General features: G+C 43.1%; 2 pseudogenes across 1 annotated transcript; one reads left to right on the top strand and one right to left on the bottom strand.

The window, feature by feature from the left end:
- Positions 1–5,419: 5,419 nt before the first annotated feature.
- On the bottom strand, positions 5,420–5,827 carry LOC148122716 (large ribosomal subunit protein eL33 pseudogene; annotated as a pseudogene).
- A 4,429-nt stretch (positions 5,828–10,256) lies between these two features.
- Positions 10,257–12,709, top strand: LOC148122715 (small ribosomal subunit protein eS12 pseudogene; annotated as a pseudogene). Its single transcript, XR_015737523.1, has 2 exons — positions 10,257–11,406; positions 12,218–12,709. The product of XR_015737523.1 is annotated as a small ribosomal subunit protein eS12 pseudogene (transcript).
- The last annotated feature ends 2,057 nt before the right edge of the window (positions 12,710–14,766 follow it).

Genomic DNA, 14,766 nt, shown 5'->3' with positions numbered 1-14,766 from the left:
GATGTTAGGGTCCTTTCAGGGGGTAGATAGGGCTGTAAAGCCCAGACAAGATCTGACATGGCATCTGTAAATTAGCAACAAGATCCCATCAACACTCTTGTATGAAGGAGCAAGAATGGTGTCTCCAAAAATCAACTGGAACTGCTTTTGCTAGAAATAGTGCTGGCACTGGGAACTATGCCCCTAACCTTTCTTTTTCCACTTTCCAACCTCCTACTAATGTCCCCCCAAAGTCAACCAAATCAGGAGATAGAAGGGCATAAAGGAGGGTCAATCTGTAGAAGTCAGATCTTCCATAGTGACAGAAAAACAAAGACGGAATGTGGTGCAGAGGTGACAGGGTCAAAAGAGGGCATAGGTGGACTTGGAACTCCAACAGTAGGTTCTGACTCAGAAAACAGTGAGTAGGCAATGTGGCCTCTTGTCCTTTCTGGCAGAGGACACCAAGTCTCCTCCCTGTTAAGGAGATAGGGGAGCCAGACCTAACCACAGGTGGGGAAGCATGAGATAATAAGATGAAAGGAACCCCGATAGTTCCTTCTCTATTGGTCTATCTCACTTCTGAAAATTCATATCCAGGTTTCACTTTATTCCAATGAAAATACAGTTACCCAGGTCAGAGAATTAGCAAACATGATGAGCTATCTGCTGACTTTTGTATTTTATAGTAAATTTGTATATCAGCATGACACCACCAGGAAGTATGATAAAGGATGTGTTTGAGGAAGGACCTAAGGAAGTGCCAAGCTGATGAAGAGGTCATAGGCCATATGGGATTCACCTAGAAAAGGGCTAGCCCAGAAAGCTTTAAGTGGTTAGAGTAGACTTCGGCTGAGTGAGTATCCAGGATCATTTTCCTAAACCCCTCTTCTCAGCTTGCCATTAATTTAACATCTCAGGAGTATATTGAGATTGGCCTTACCCCCAGTTCCAGAATGGTCCTGTGTTTATAGAAACAGAATTATAGTCAGTTTGTCACACCCTTCTGTCTACTTCTTGCTACAGTCTGACAGCTAGTTATCCTTCTAGAGCAAAAGGCAGGTCATTCTGTGGCCAAAATCATGGTCTAGATCATGCATCAACTGCATGGTCAACTGCAAGGTCCTGATCCTACCTACCCCTGGACATTTGGTAGTATAATTAAAGATATCTGAATTTATTCATCTTCCCCATAGATTCATTAGCTCCAGGATAAATACAGAACCAATGTCATCCAACCAAAGCTAATAAAACTTAACTTCTTCTATCTTAAATTAAGGAGTCTGGATAGTATGTGTGTCTCTCTGTCTGTCTCTCTCATTGAATTTGATCTGGAAAAATATAATCTCACATGCTGTTGATATGGGAAGAGCTGAACAAGAATGTACTCAACACCTAAGTAAGAAAATTGAGAAATACCCAAACTGACACAGTATTCATCCATTTTTCTATTACTATAAAAAATATATACCTAAGGCTGTATAATTTGTAAAGCAAAGAGACTGTTTCACTAACAGTTGAGAAGTGTAAAGGCGCAGCACTACCATCAGCTTGGGTCTGGGAAGGACCTCAGGTAAGATGGCATTATGGCAAATGCAATATAATAAATAGGAATCACATTGCAAGAAAGTAAACCCCAGTGTGATTCAGAAGTCTAGCATTCTCTTATAACAAGCATTTTGCAAGAACTAACCAGGGATCACACAAGACTACATCAATTCCTTGCGGGAGTATCACCATTAATAACCTATAACTTCCCATTAGAGCCTACTTTCAAAGGTTCCACTACCTCTTAAGATGACCACCGTGGTAACTTCTAATACAGAAACCTCTAGGAAACACATTCAAATCATAGTCACTAATTACATTGCTTGAACTCCTAGATCAAACTTTGCCAATAGCTCCAAATGACTTTAACCCATTTACTTATATGAACCAATAAGTTCTTTTACTGCTTGAACTCAGGTTAGGTTTTCTATTGCTTATAACCTTGGGAATCATACATGACATATCTGAGAAAACTCAGGAAATTGGCAGAGGTCTTGTTAAATGGGGCGAAAACTTATTTAGAGCATTAGCCTGAGGCACATGAAATGAAATTAACCTAGGAAGTAACATGTGCTGCTGGTGTCGTAAAAAGGAAGTGGTCTCCTGTGCCAGTGTGTCCAATGCTCCCTCAGACTTTTTCATCTGTCAGGTTCAGTGTGCCTGGATTTATGTTGAGGTCTTTGATTCACTTGAACTTTAGTTTTGTGCCAGGCAATAGATATGGATCAACTTGAATTATTCTACATGTTGACATTCAGTTATGCCAACACCATTTGTTGAACATGTTTTTTTTCCATTGTACAGTTTTTGGCTTCTTTGTGGAGAAGGAATTATATGAGTAAGGAGAGGGTCAAGAGTATGATCAGAAAGCTCACAGAGATAGTTAACCTGAACTTTGTGGGAGCTCATGGACTCTAGACCAACATCTGGGAAGCCTGCATGAGACCAAACTAGGCCCTCTGTTTGTGAGTGACAGATTTGTAGCCTGATCTGTTTTTAGAACCCCTGGCAGTGGGACCAGAGTCTATCCCTGGTGCATGATCTGGCTTTTTGAAGCCCATTCTGTATGGTGAAAAGCATTGCTCAGCCTTGATGTGGGGGGAGGGGGGCTTGGTACTGCCTCAGATGAATGTGCCAGGCCTTGTTGACTCCCCATGGGAGGCCTTAAACTTTCTGAAAAGTAGATGAAGAGTAGATGCGGGTGTTGGGGGAGGTGAGGAGGGAAGGGGGATTGTGGTTGGTATGTAAAATGAATTTTAAAAAAGAAGGAACATGTGGGATTAACCTAAATTCTTTTGAGCAGCACTGAAGGGGAGGTCACAGAGGACTGTGAGATTGACTCAAGGAAAGCTCTCATAAGAAGAGCACAGAATAAGGGGTGGTCAGAAGGAGGTTCCAGGAAGATCACCTCTCTCTCTCTCTCTCTCTCTCTCTCTCTCTCTCTCTCTCTCTCTCTCGTGTGTGTGTGTGTGTGTGTGTGTGTGTGTGTGTATGTGTGTTGACTCTGGAAGGTATGAGGTAGAGCCTGCTAAACACTTAGAGGGGAGACAAAATGGTCAAAGCACTGTTTCTTTTAGGAGATGACAAGTCTGGGTAGCGAGGTAGAAGAAAGCATGATTCTGGACTGGTCTGGGAGAAGCCTGAGGCTCAGCTAAGGTTGGCAGTCTAGGAGATGAAGTTAGAAAGAGGACACCTCTGGTAGCCTCAGAGACTCTACTTATCTTTTTATGCTAAAAACAAGGTCCATAACTCATGATGAATCTATCACACAAACCCTGTTCCCCACCATAGGGTAAAAAGGGCCAGTGAAAGAAACCCCCGGCCCTGAGACTAGAGCCAAAGAAACATACCCTGTCCCTTCTCAAGTCAGGAACTGAAATCCAACCAATCCCTGAGCATGAAAACCAACCGGTCACTGAGCTTGTCCCAAGCTCAGGAATTGAGAGCCTACCAATCATCACCCTGAAAAATCTCCATCTTGGAAAGCGCCACCCCTAAGAAATCCTATATAAGCCCTGTATCTGTTCATTTTGGGGTTTCCCTTTTTCCACCCTGGCAAAGGCAAGTCACTCTCTTGGATTCCTTCCTCCCAATAAATTTCTTGAGTGAGGTTTGTGGTAAGGAGTTTCTTTCTCTGGAGCAGAGGGGATGCAGAGAATGTCATGACTTTCACCTGAACAGGAGTAAAACTGCTACATTTCTGTGGGGAAAATTCCCTTAGGAGAGCAGGGCTGTAATGGCTCTCCTGGGAGCAGAAGGGAGCAGGAGCAGAGCAGAGCTGTAACACTTTGGCTGGGGAAACCTTCCCTTTCTGTAGCAAAGTGTAGTTACACTCGGCTGAGCAGAGCTGTAACATTTCTCCTGACCAGAGCTCAGAGTTGTGACAAACTCCCTGGGGAAACCGTCCCCCACTGGAACAGAGCTGTAACACTTCTGTTGGGATACCTTTTTCTTCAGAGCTGTAACACTTACACCCACTCCCTGGCTAAAGTCTAGCAACCACCCATACTTCTAAGGCAAAAGACAAGTGGCCTCATGACCAGAACCAAAGTCTGAATAACAGTTAATTTCTAGTTTTACCCTGAAAGGTACCTACACCTTACCACATGAATAGTGATCCTTGGAAGCCATGTATACTTCTCTGAAGTGCCCATCCACTGACTTTGTCCTACCTCTCAAGGCCACCATAGAGAACAGTTGTGAAAAGAGGTTTGGAGCTAAGTCACAATCCAGGGATGTGCTATAACAGACCAAAACTAGGAGTCAGAAGCAGATTTGCATCTCTTCTCAACTTTAGGTTCAGCCACATCATACAGGCAGCTTGAAATTGACTATTGCAGGAGCGTTCACACCACAAACATGTGAAACTTAACAAGAACTTTCTCCCGTGAAGCCAGCTGTTAAACATTTTCCAATATGCCATTGGCCCAAATCCCAGGCTTAAATTCCTTATTCAATGGCACTTGGCTGAGAGCCTACATGATGCAAGACTGCAGCAAGACTGGAAGGCTCCATTTTAGAGCCTCAAAAAGAGTATTTGAAAATCTAGACTTGTTAGTTGTCAGAGGAAAACAGGGGCTGTAGACGTGGAAGGGAAGATGAGAGAGAAAGGTGCTGCCTTTATCTGGGAGCTTTTGTCTTCCAGGAAGCCTCCAGCCAGCGCCTTTCTCTCCAAAAACACCAACTCAAACCTTAATCTACACTCCTTTTGAATGTGTGCACTTTCTCCCTGGCAGCCATTTGAGTGTGCATTATAGCCTTCAAATCTTTCCAACCTGTTGCGTTCCAGAGACCAAACCCACCTTTCCCTTGTTTTGCGCAGAGCATAAATGCAGTCGGTGGGGCCAGAACTATATTCACGAAACAACCTCAAAAGTTATACTGTGATGCAGAAGTGGAGAGGGCAGGGCCAGCATCCACTCACAACATGACACCACTATTGTTCTTTTTAAAAATAATATGATGGGATATCCCGGGCAGCTCGCGGAGCAGCTGGTAGTGGCTGTGGGTCCCCACAAGATCTCCAGGGTGGCAGTGCCATGTGGCTGGGGGAGTCAGGGTCCCCGGACGAGCGGCAGAGTCAAGCGGCAGGATGCGGTGGACGGCAGAGTAAATGGACATAAGGCTAGACATTTATTACTTAAAGAAAGGGAGAGAAAGACAAACATAGAGAGAACAAAAACACACATGCACATGACACAAAATAAACACACACACACACACACACACACACATGAGAGAGAGAGGAGAGAGGAGAGAGGAGAGAGGAGAGAGAAGAGAGAGAGAGAGAGAGAGAGAGAGAGAGAGAGAGAGAGAGGAGATGGCGGCGAGGGAGGTCCGAAGTGGCTGGGGTGGGCGTGGTTAGTTCTTTTTTTTTTTTTTTTACAAGAGCACAAATCTACTTTTATTTATTTACTTTTCATTAAATCCGGGATGGGTACAGCATCACACGGATTCTGTGTCCAATGGCCTTTGCAGGAAGGTTGTTTCGGAATTTGGCACAGACCATGCCACTGTTCCCATGCGCCCAAGTGGCTTTCCCCCAGATCACTCTGGTTTTGTTTGGTTTGCCTCCAGGTGTCACTGTGTTGTTTTTCGCTTTATACATGTAAGTGCATCTCTTGCCCAAATAGAATTCAGTTTCATCTCGGGCATAAACACCTTCAATTTTAAGAAGAGCCGTGTGCTCTCTCTGGTTCCGGAGACCTCGCTTATAGCCAGCAAACGTGGCCTTGCACCACAGCCTTCCAGACATAGTGTCTTTTAGAAGTCCTGTTCCCAGCAGGCCTCCACAGGCACCAAGATGGCTGAAAGAGCGTGGTTAGTTCTTAAAGTGATCCAAAGGAATAACATTTCCGGATCCTTTTTATAATAAAAAGTAGAAGGTTAGACATTACAGGTTGAAGGACTTGGGGCAGCGAATTCTCATGACTGCTCCCGGCTTATTTGTGGGCGTTGTCTTTGGGGGGGGGGTGAGGGAGATCCGAGAGAAGCTGGGTGCTGGTCACATCCTGGCATAGTTGGTCTCTGCTCATGACAGGACAGGTGTCTGTGGCATGAAAATGTCTGGTGTCCCTTGGACCTGGTTAGGGTATTGGCAGAACAGAGGACAAAGTTAAATTGAGAAAAAATTTTTAGGACCAGGGAATTGAGAGGTTTGTATCTGACCTGTTTACAGTGGGTTCTTTAATTTGGCTCCCTGGAACTTATAAGAAAAACAGAAGTTTTAGACATATATATATATATTGTATTAAGAACTCCTTGGGTTTATAAAAACAGAAATTATAATGAAAAGTATTTTTATTTGGTGAGACAACCTGGCAAAACCTCTCAGCTATCAGACTGTCAGAGATTTTTGAGAAGGATAAGATTTTATTTGAGTTAAATAAATCATTTATTGATTAAAATAAATTTTAATAAATTTATTGATTAAAATAATCATTATTTGATTAAAAAATGACAGAGAACTTACTTGGTTGGCACCCAGAGCTACTCTTTTTTGGTCCTCCCTGGTCGCTGAAGGTTGTATTTGACCTTTGTTGTTTAATGTAGAGCCTGCCAGGCTTTTGAAGACCCTGTGGACTAAGAAATCTTTAGGAAGACAGGCCTACCTTGACCCTGGGCAGCTAGACTGTCGATTCCAGTGATTTTGTCCACGTTTGGAGGTCTCCAGTTTAGGTGAAAGGCAGTTTTTTGCCCAATGGTCAGCGCTTGGCAGTCGAAGCAAACTGCAGGTGGTCAGTGACGGTTTGTCTTATGTCTTCTCGGAGGAAACAGAGTGCTTGCTAGGGGCCAACCTGTCTCTTTTTGTTATGAAAAGTTTTTTAAATAATTAAACATTTAAATATCGCATTCCCCAGATCTCTGAGCAGTTGAGGGCTAATTATTAGGTATAGCTGCAGTATAGAATCTGTCTGGAAGATTGGGTTTGAGTTTGACTGTATTGACTCTTAACAGGTAAGATCCATATTTGTAAAAAGACAGACAGAAAGAAAAAAACTGTTTGTAACATTAAGATTAGTGGCAGAACTGACAATGGTAGAAAACAGCTTAAAAGTACATACCAGTTTAAAATATGAGAATTATGATTTTGTAGTCTGAAACGAGATGAAACGAACAATTATTTTACATAGAAAGATTGAACAGGAATTAGGTAAAGTGTATGTTTCTGATGGGCCCTATCAGAAAGCATGTCACTATGCAAAACACCTGTAATCAGAGTTAACAAGAACACCGAGGAGGGGGAGAGGAAAGGCAGGACATACATAAGAATGAGAGAGCTTGGTCAAGTGATCTGGCTCTCAGTGAATCTAGTGATAAAGTCACCTGACCCCAATGAACATGGCGGCGGCCACGTGTTGTGGCTTGAATGGAAAAACCACGAGGATTTTAAAAGCCGGGGGCTGCCTGGTTGTTGAATTGTGAAAAATCCACATAAACAGTCAATTTAAGGCATATTTAGGCTGGTACGTCTTGCTTTCCCAGGTCAAGACCATGAAAATCCCTAAAAACCGTGGCATCTCGAGCCTATGGGGAACGGCTCCCCGTTTAGGTGAGAAGCAAGCGAACATCCAAACCATGTGCCCAGGCGTCCGAGTGCCCATGTGGGATGCTAAAGGCTGAACCGGAGAAAGGTAGGAAGGAAGAAAAGACTGAAATAAAGAGGAAGAAGGAGACTGGAAGCCCCAGGCCTCCAGATGAGGGAATGCACGGGCTTAACAGAATGCAAGCCATAATGGACGCCAGCGACGGGGCAGAGAAGTACCCCTCCCCGAGCCCAGAAACACCGGGAGGACCGGTCAATCCCGGGTTAAAAAGGCTCAGATAAGCTGGCAGGAGTGAGGAAACTTACAATTAGAAGCCGGTGTTGTTTGTAGGAAGGAGTCCAGGCAGTTGGCGGTGTTGAGGAAGGCCGATTTAATCCCGGAAGTTGGTGGTCAGAGTCCCGGACGAAAGGTAAAGTTGGAACCCTGGCCCTTGGTGGGTGAATCTCTCGAGTCCCAGTACCAATATTGTTCTTTTTAAAAATAATATGATGGGATGTCCCGGGCAGCTCACAGAGCAGCTATTAGTGGCTGTGGGTCCCCGCAAGATCTCCAGGGTGGCAGCGCCATGTGGCCAGGGGAGTCAGGGTCCCCAGGGCGAGCGGCAGAGTCAGGCGGCTGGATGCGGTGGAGGGCAGAGTAAATGGACATAAGGCTATACATAAAGCTAGACATTTATTACTTAAAGAAAGGGAGACATAGACAAACATAGAGAGAACAAAAACACACATGCACACGACACGAAATAAACACACACACACACACACACACACACACACGCACACACATGAGAGAGAGAGAGAGAGAGAGAGAGAGAGAGAGAGAGAGAAGATGGCGGTGAGGGAGGTCCGAAGTGGCTGGGGTGGGCGTGGTGAGTGTCCCCACAGAAGGGGCGGAGGGTGCTTAGCCCCTTGAAAGCTTAATGGATTGGACCTCTATTACCGTGGTGTATTTCTTCTCATAGCAGGGATAAGACTGACTATGTCGTGCTACACGTTCTTATGTACACAAGAAATAGCATTTTAGGACATTCTAAACAAGTCTCTCAAGATATCTTAAAATTCCCAGAGAGTCGATTTCGTGAATTAGCACAGTATAGCGGAAAATATACATGAGAGGTTGGAGAGCTTGTTCAGTCTTTTACCAGCAGGTGACACATGGTACCAGAACGCCAAAGGCTCAGGATTCACGGCTGCTCTCACTCCTTCCTTCTGGGCAACTAACCCATTAGCCTTCTTAGATACAGCGGAGTCTTCGGGGGGGGGGGGGGGGAGTCTCAGAGCCGGCCCATAGAAGCTGTGATCCAGAAGGGAGCGAGGCGACATTTCGAGCAGAAACAGAGCTTGGTAATATGTAAGAACCTCCCACATGTTACTGTTTTGGTGGCAGGCACACACATATGTATAATTAAAATAATAAAAATATTTTAAAATATATTTTAGTGTGGGCTACTTTTTATCTTTGAGTTGAGGGAAAGTCCTGAAAAGTTTACTTTTTTATTTTTTATTTTACTTACTTATTTGTTTATTCCGTTTTTATAAAGCATAATTTTCCTTTTATAAGTTATTCTCCTTCTTCTTTTTTTCTCTTTCTGAAATATTATTCTCTTTACATGCCCCATTTTTAAAATAAATTTTTTAAAGAAATGTCTTTATATCAAATGTAGCTTTGCTAAAATTTCTGGTCTTGTGCCTCCACTTCTGGTGAGGTACCTTTGGTTATGGTGTTTGGTAAATTCTGATAATCCCATCATAAATGCTGTTGTTATTATTTAGTCGTTTTCATACAATTTGTTTAAAAAGTGTTGACTCATAGTAGATGCAGAGACCAAACTGATACAGTTCAAGCTAAGGAATGCCTGCGCCTGCTAGAAGCTGAGAGAGGGGTATGGAGCCCATTGTTTCCTCCAAACTTCTAGAAGGACCCAGTCCTGCCTGTACCTTGATTTCAGATTCTGGCCTCCAGAACTTTAAAGAAATAAGTGTCAAGAAGTGGAAAGGGTGAAGGAAGAATAAAAAAGAGAAGAGGAGAGGAGGGGAGAGGAGAGGCTAAAATCTTTGGAGATCTCAAGTTAATATTATAGGAGTTGTCATCAGAACTCAAGGGCTGGAGGGTTAGCACCACTAACACCAGCTTGGTAAAGTCTTCTAGCAAACTTTGCATCTTAGGGGGCTTGTGCAAAAAAAGGAAATGAACGCAAATTTTGAAAGGCAATAATGAGTAGCATCATTGGACAGAACAGCACAGAAGCCTACTAAATAACAAGTAAAGGGATTTGCTGCACAAGCCTGTTGACCTAGGTTCTATCCCCAGAACCTAGGTAAGGTTGGTAGGAGAGGACCAACTCCACAGAGCTATCTACTGACCTTGACATGTACCCTGACACATGTGTGCACACATACACACACGTACACACAAATATAACAATAAACTCAGCTTCTACTTCTTAAAGATTGGGTGTATACATGTATGTATGTGTATGTGTATGCGTATGTGTGGGTGAAGGTGCCCATGGAGGCCAAAAAGGGCACTAGATCCCCTGGAGCTAGAGTCACAGACAGCTGTAAGCTGTCCAAAGTAGGTGCTGGGAACCAAAACTAGGTACTCTGGAAGAGCAGCAAGCATTCTTAACCAAGCCAACTCTCCAGTTCTCAGCTTCTGCTTTCATTTCGATAGGATAACAGCTCTGATGGGAACACAATGATAAGGGCACAGCAAATTACCTAAGAACATATTTGCACTTTATTCTGAAAGAAGAGATCTGCGTGAATCTAGATGGCATCCAAATGACTGACATGAGGAGAATTCAAGATTCAATGGCCTTGGTGTTTGTGAACCTTCTCCTGCTCTGGGGAGATGATAAGGAAAAACATCAACACAAATCTCAGAAATAAAACAAAGCACCTGACCACAGAGGTGACCAAACTCTGGGATGATTGATTAACTGCTTCTGCTTCCCCTTCCTCTAAAATTTGCTGACTAAAGTTGACATGGAAGACAGATCTTTTGGACCATAACTCACTATCTTCTCAGATTCCTGGCTATCTGGATAAAATACCACTTAAAGATTCAACTTCTGGTTTGTACGTGTGATGAGCAGAATGGGTTGCCATTACATATCTACAGCACTAACACAATCATGAATTTAGACTTCTTACAAGGAATAGTACAATGATGTGGGATTCCCCTCTGTATGCTATGAATACCATTGGTTAATAAAGTATTCTGTCTGGGCCTATGATAGGGCAAAAGAGTAGAGTTAGGCAGGGAAAACTAAACTGAATGCTGGGAGGAAGGAGGCAGAGTCAGGGAGAATCCATGAAGCCACCTTCAGAGACAGGCATACTGAAACCTTGCTGGTAGGCCACAAGCCTCATAGTAAAATATGAATAATGGAGATGGGTTAATTCTAGATGTAAGAGCTAGCTAACAATATACTTAAGAAATTGGCCAAGCAGTGATTTAATTAATATAGTTTCTGTGTGGCTATTTCATGAGTCTGGGCAGCCAGGAAACAAACAAGCAGCCTCCCAACAACAGTACAAGTAACCACAAACTGACTTATTTTCTGATATACAAGTGTATCTCATATATACAATAACAAAATATTTATTTTCTCAAGGAAAAATTATATAGATGACAGTTTTAGCCATCAGGGCTGATGTGGGATGTCCTTCTGCATATGTGTTGCTTTTATTGGTGAATGAATAAAGCTGCTTTGGCCTATGGCAGTGCAGAATATAGCCAGGCTGGAAGAGATATAGAGAGAGAATAACCAGAGTCAGAGAGACACCATGTAGCTGCTGAAGGAGAAGGACTCACTGGAACATTAATGGTAGGCCACAGCCTTGTGGAGATATACAGATTAACTGAAATGAGTTAATTTAAGATGTAAGAGTTAGCTAATAAGAAACCTGAGCTACACCAGGTGATGGTGGTTCACACCTTTAATCCCAGTACTTGGGAGGCAGAGATACACAGATTAATAGAAATGGGTTAATTTAAGATAAAAGAGTTAGTTAATAAGAAGCCTGAGCTAAACGAGGCAGTGTTAGCAAGCACCTTTAATCCCAGCATTTGGGAGGCAGAGGCAGGCAGATTTCTGTGATTTTTGAGGCCAGGCTGATCTACAAGAGCTAGTTTCAATGACAGACTCCAAAGCTAGAGAGAAACCATCTCAAGAAAAACAAAAACAAAAAAAAAGAAGCCTGAGCTAATAGGCCAAGCAGTATTGTAATTAATATAGTTTTTGTGTGATTATTTGGGCTGGGCGGCTGGGAAACAAACAAACAGTCTCTATTTACACAGGGCCACATAAGTGACAGAATGGTTGTTTCCTTTATTTATTTTTGTCTGTTTATTTTCTTGTTTTTGTTTGTTTTTGACTGAGTGGTACAGATTAAAATAGAAGAAATGCCAAAAAAAATTCAATATCTATTTTAGATAGATATAAACAGTCAAGATACAACCAGTAAAACAGCATTTGATGTCCATTTTACATGTATCAGAATTATGTGTCACTAACTGCAAGCTTTTGCATACTACACAAAGTTCAGACACACAGCTATACATCTTTCTTATGGGTACAGAGGGTATTAAATGTGCTAAAATAGCTTTAAATGGTTTCTTATAAAGTTGTCATTTAGCTTTTTCCCTGTAGCCGCCGAGTTGCGCGGAGGCTTCGGCCTCACCCGTAATCCGCTGCCATGGCCGAGGAAGGCATTGCTGCTGGAAGTGTAATGGACGTCAACACTGCTCTTCAAGAGGTGCTGAAGACCGCCCTCATCCACGATGGCCTCACACGTGGCATCCGCGAAGCTGCCAAAGCCTTAGACAAGCGCCAAGTCCATCTCTGTGTGCTTGCGTCCAACTGTGATGAGCCTATGTATGTCAAGTTGGTGGAGGCACTTTGTGCTGAGCACCAAATCAACCTAATTAAGGTTGATGACAAGAAGAAACTCGGCGAATGGGTAGGCCACTGCAAAATTGATTGAGAGGGAAAGCCACGGAAAGTAGTTGGTTGCAGTTGTGTAGTGGTTAAAGACTAGGGCAAAGAATCTCAAGTACTTCAAGTGCAAGAAATGAATAAATAAAAAATTTGGCTCAAAAAAATAAAATAAAGTTGTCATTTAAAAAAATTTAACATAACCTGAAATGAACTTTGACATCGTTAAGATAGGGTTTTAAGTAATCAAAAGCACCTAAACATAAGCAATTATCATAGTAAGACATAAAATCTTGATAATTCTTTAGACTTTTTTTCCTTTTTTGATTCTTTGTTGGTTTTACATCATGTATCCTGATCCCATTCATCTCCCTGTCCCTTCAAATTCATCCTCTACCCTTGCAACCTCTCTCCCCACAAAAAAAATAATAAAATGTAAAAGAAAAGCCAGAAAAACAAAAACAAACATAATGGGGGATTCCCCTCTGTATGCTGTGAATATGCTTTATTACCATTGGTTAATAAAGAAGCTTCTTTCAGCCAGTGCCTTAACAGAATGTAGCCAGGCTGGGAAAGACATATAGAGAAAGCAGGCAAAGTCAGACAGAAACCATGGAGCTGCCAGAGGAGAAAGATACAAGCTGCCAGCTGGAACCTTGCCAGTAGACCACAAGCCTCGTGGTAAAATATAAAATAATAGGAATGGGTTAATTTAAGATAAAAGAGCTAGCTAGCAATATGCTCAAGTGATTGTCCAAACAGTGACTTAATTAATAAAGTTTATGAGTGATTATTTCTGGTCAGGGCAGCTGGAAAATGAACCAACAGCTTCCAACAACACAAACAAATGAAGAACAAAAACAAAGAACAGAAAAATCTTGGCACGGACTCTGTGCCTGGTGAGACACAGTATACCATTTAGTCCATAAATCTTTACTTGTAAGTGTTCATTGCAATGAATCATTGGTCTGGCTCGAGATCTCTGGCTTCTGCTATCCTGTCAATACTGGGCCATTACTGGAGCTCCTCTTGGATATCCTGTTGTTGTCTTGTGTCATAGAGATCCTGAAACTTGGGATCTACAGGTCTGGCCCCTTCACGCCCAGCAGAGAGATGGATGTTGGGGTGAGCCATTTCATAACCCTGGTTCTGGGCCTGGGTGGTAGTTGACTGGTCAGCCTGCCAGCTTTCTCTCATCAACACCACCAGGGTGAGCTCTCCAGCATTGCCCCAGCTAACTTATCCACTGCAACAGGCAGAAAGGAGAAGGGCCAGCTCACCTGCACCCACAACACCAGGGTCAGCTCTACTGTTTCGCCCAGGTGAATTCAGGGCCCACTCTCCTTAATGCTGCAGTTGGTGAGGTGCAGAGCCAGTTCTCCCACTCTCAGGCCCCCGAGGCCAACTTTCCCACCTGCCATAGGTGGGGGGGTGCATCTTTTCTTTACCCATGCCACCCCACAGCAGACAAGGTGGGGGCCACAGGATCAGCTCTCCTGATCTCATGTGCTCAGAACCAGCTCACCTGCATTCCGCCCCCCACCAACAGGGTCAGCTCTAGTGTGTTGCCCAGGTGAGATGCAGGATCTACTGTGTGTGCTGCAGCCAGTGAAGGATAGGACCAATTCTTCTATTCTCATGACCTCAAGGTTAGCTCTCCCACCAGCCACAGGAGGCAATGGGTTGGGAGCATCTCTCCCTCACCCAGTCAATCATAAGGCAGATGAGAGGTGGGGCCAGATCTCTCCCACATGTTCCTGGGACCAAATCACCTGCACCCCCATTAACAGGGTAAGTTCTATGTGTTCCCCAGGCAAGGTGCAAGTTCCGTTCTCCCAAGTGTGAAGAAGGATGCTTAAAAGAAATTCCACACTAGCTCAGAATTGAAAATAATAGAGGGTTGTTCATTTAGGGGTAGACTCACAAGTCATAATCCTCTGCTGGAATGGAGAATAGCAATTGAATCCGACATCCAGAATCCCACATCCACAGGCCAGACGGGCATTTTAGATCAGCATAAATAGTATGAGACCACGCCAAAGTAGGCAGGTAACTTAAAGGCTACTGGATGTAGGAATTCATACAGCACCTTTTGTTTAAATAAAAGAGTTTTAAGCCTAATACAAAATTATATACAATAAGAACAAAGATATCAAGCAAGAAACATGTGATAAATATTCCAATAATTATTCTATCCTATAATTATTCTATCCTAATAAGTCTTGTATAATAAATAACTTGGACAAGACA

Source organism: Myodes glareolus, chromosome 3 (genome assembly GCF_982192425.1).
Source record: "Myodes glareolus chromosome 3, mMyoGla1.1, whole genome shotgun sequence".
In the NCBI taxonomy this organism is placed as follows: Eukaryota; Metazoa; Chordata; class Mammalia; order Rodentia; family Cricetidae; genus Myodes; species Myodes glareolus.
Note: the sequence above shows the minus strand (reverse complement) of the source record. Positions and strands in the feature narration are given on the sequence as shown.